Source organism: Chiloscyllium plagiosum, unplaced genomic scaffold (assembly GCF_004010195.1).
Source record: "Chiloscyllium plagiosum isolate BGI_BamShark_2017 unplaced genomic scaffold, ASM401019v2 scaf_9278, whole genome shotgun sequence".
Classification (NCBI taxonomy): Eukaryota; Metazoa; Chordata; class Chondrichthyes; order Orectolobiformes; family Hemiscylliidae; genus Chiloscyllium; species Chiloscyllium plagiosum.
Genome location: NW_025213616.1, coordinates 16,359 through 19,752, shown reverse-complemented (window position 1 = coordinate 19,752; position 3,394 = coordinate 16,359). Strand labels below are relative to the sequence as shown.

The 3,394-nt window shown below is 40.4% G+C and overlaps 1 non-coding gene across 1 annotated transcript; it reads left to right on the top strand.

The window, feature by feature from the left end:
- Positions 1-807: 807 nt before the first annotated feature.
- Positions 808-889, top strand: trnas-uga. Its single transcript has one exon. It is a non-coding gene; the product is annotated as a tRNA-Ser (tRNA).
- The last annotated feature ends 2,505 nt before the right edge of the window (positions 890-3,394 follow it).

Below are 3,394 nucleotides of genomic sequence, written 5' to 3'. Positions count from 1 at the left end.
CGTGTACAAACAAGCCTCGAAGAATACAGGACTCCTGTTGTAGAAAGGTTGGTTTCTGTGACATGGATGTGTTTGCAGAGTGTACAGGATTGTTTCCATTTCACTACAGTGAATGTCCCAGGATTTATTTTGGAATAGTAAAACTGATAGAGGACAACAATCACTTCGGGAGGGGAAGGTTGAAGTTTGAATTCGTGAACAGACTGTTTTATGGATCGTGCAAGGAGTCAGTTCACCCGTCTCTGTTGCTTAATTGGTCAACACGTTCATCCATTAACCGAACAGTTGGTGATTTGGGACGTCCCAGGGTCGGATCTCTCACTCCTCCTACTTCATTGGTTCTCTTTCCTGCATAGCTCCGGGTTTTTAATGTGATTAGGAAAATTTTCCCTAACGGGAATCTTCTCCAGAACCACAAAGGGATTTCTGTATTATTTTAATGGCTAATGTAACGGACTGTGGATGTTGGGAATCTGAAACAAAAATAGAAAATTCTGGGGAATGTCAACAGGTTTGCCAGTACTACTGGGAGAAAATCGAGTTCTGATAACGTTCTGAAGAGTTGAATCGCCTTTTCCCAGCCTAGATCCTGCTCGATCTGCAGAGAACTTTCCTGCAATTTCCGCCTTCTTTTAAGTTGAATTTCGATTCCAGCTATCGGGGTGGAACACCCAGACCCACTTTGTCTCGACATTTCATCGATTTGAAAGCTGTGGATTTTGAATTCAAATAAACCAAACAATGATTCACTCCTGCTAAGCTTCCTAGAAAGAGAGACCTGCAAATGAGATCTCTGCGCGTCCATCTGTAGTTGTGGCCGAGTGGTTAAGGCGAATGGACTTGAAATCCATTGGGTATTCCCACGCAGGTTCGAATCTTGTCAACTACGAAAGCGGGTGAACTTCGTGATGTATTCTGCTTTTGGAGATTCAGATCGCGGCGGGGAGAATCACTTCATCCAGGTCACGAATGGTGCAAATCTCCAGTGCACTCAACGAACTGCACAGATGCGCACTTGCATCGTCAAATTTGCTTAGACTCGTTACGGCACAGCGTGAACCCTCCTGCTTGCCATAAAACCAGCAACACAGAAACGATTTATGCCGTACAGGAGTCTGCAACAATTCGATTGGCCAAGAACTACACAAAGTAAAAATTAAGAACTTCATTTCTGAAGTATAAGAGAAATTAATTAACAAACCACGATTGACAATGTATTTCTATTACCCATTTTGACGTTCCATTCGATAATACTATTCAGATAAAACTCCCAATTAAGGTTTAAAAAATAACACTTCTTTTCTCAAAACCAGGCAGCTGTAGGTTCTTGTCTTCGGATCTTCCTGTGTCTTCTTTTTCCTTGTTAGGACATTCTGTGTCACAGGTCACAGAGCGAAAAGGTATTTTTTTGAGATATATTTTTTCAAGAAGATTGTTACCTGCAAGAACTTGTGCAGTCCTCCTTTCAATTGTTCAATATCCCCCGTCTCATACCCCAGAGCATCTGATTGGGTCATTGTTTTTTTTAAGACTTTCAAGAAACGCAATAAAAATTTGAATTGAAATGTATATTTTATTCTGATTAAAATTTGAACTGAGTGGCCAAACTTGAACTGTTTATGTCTCCAGGTAATGTACTAATTGAATTGTTTGACCCAATATTACGTCGTTGCCTTATTGAGAACACTGGTTGCTGTGTCTGGTTGTTCTGCTGCTTTTAACTCTTTTAAACGTGCACCAATATGTTGAAAATACCTCGCCTTTACAGGAAAACACAAACCATCATAATGAAGATATGTTTTCATTTTAATTTTTAAATACTTTACCCTAACATACCGATAAATTTCATATAATTTCGACTTAGCTTTTTCCAATATATACAAATAAAACATTAAATAAAGACAATTCTCATCTGAACGCCATGAGTTGAATCTGCGATAACGTGTCCGTGAATACATTCTACTGACCTACAACATGTACGATTTTTAAATTGAAGGTCTCTACCATAAGAAGCCAACGAAATAGTCTCATATTATTACATATATACAACGTTCTAGAGGATTGTGGTCAGTGTACATAACCATCTCCGACCCATTGTTCGTGGCATATACATTAAATGTGTAAGGCCAGTACCAAAATCAATAGTTTTTTTTTCGATTGTGGAGCATTTCCTCTGGTAGATGTTGATTTTCTTTGAAAAGTTACCAACTGGCGGTTCAATCCCATGCTCATTTTTCCTGTTGGAGTACAGCTCCAACTCAAACGTCACGACCATCGATGGCGACTTTAAAAGTTTTTGAGACGTTTGGTGGATGTAATACTAGTTTGGTGGTTAATATCGACTTCAAATCGTCGATTGTTTCGTGGCATGTTACTGTCCACCGAAACATAGTGTTCTTCTTCAGCAAATCGGTTAACGATGTCACTACACTAGTATAGTTTGGAACAGACTTGTGATAGAGTCCGCTGAGTTTAAAGAATTGAAGAAACTCTTTCTTCGAGTTTGATCATGGAAATTCCTCAAAGGCCTTCGTCTTTACTTTCTGGAGGGTGATCAACCTGCCATGACCGATGTCACATCCCAAGAACATCACCTCTACTTTCCTGAATTCTGTTTTATTTATTCTTGTCACCCGTTTTGTTTTTTGTGGTAGTTCAAAGAGCTCTGCCAACAGTCCCTTGTGATCATTCCTTGAATTGCTAAGGATCACTACATCGTCCAAATAGATTGCACAATTTGTCAGCCCGGCCACAACTCTGTACAAGTGCCTTTGGTTGTGGCGGGCTTGTTCTTCATTCCAAAGTGCATCACTTTAAACTGATATAGCCTATGTGGAGTTACAAACGCAGAAATTTGTTCACCAACTTTGAGAATGGTACCTGCCAGTAGCCACGCATTATGTCCGACTTGGTGATCTATCTGGCTTGTCCGACATTCTGGATGCAGTCGTCCAATCTAGGAATTGGATATGAGTTCGATTTTGTAACGGCGTTGACCATTCCATAATCCGCACGGAATCCAACACAAATCATCCGGTTTTGTAACGAAGACAATCAGCGAACTCCATGCGCTCTGGCTTAGTTCAATGATGTTCTCGTTAATGGTGTTCACCTGCATCTTGTCCTGTCAGGCTTTGAGACGATTAAGTCGAGAGGGATGCTGCTTTATTGCAGCAGAATTCCCGACATTTACTACATGTCTAATTGCTTTCGTCCTCCTCATGTGATTCTTGCATGTGCCCTGACACTGTAGTAACAAAAAAAAACTTGCAACACTTTTCTATGCTCCTGAGACAGGCAGCTTTCTAATCTATCCCACTCCTCAGGGACTTCTTCATTTTAGAATCTGTTTGGAGGTACATCAACATCCAAAGCATCTGAATTTGATTCCTCA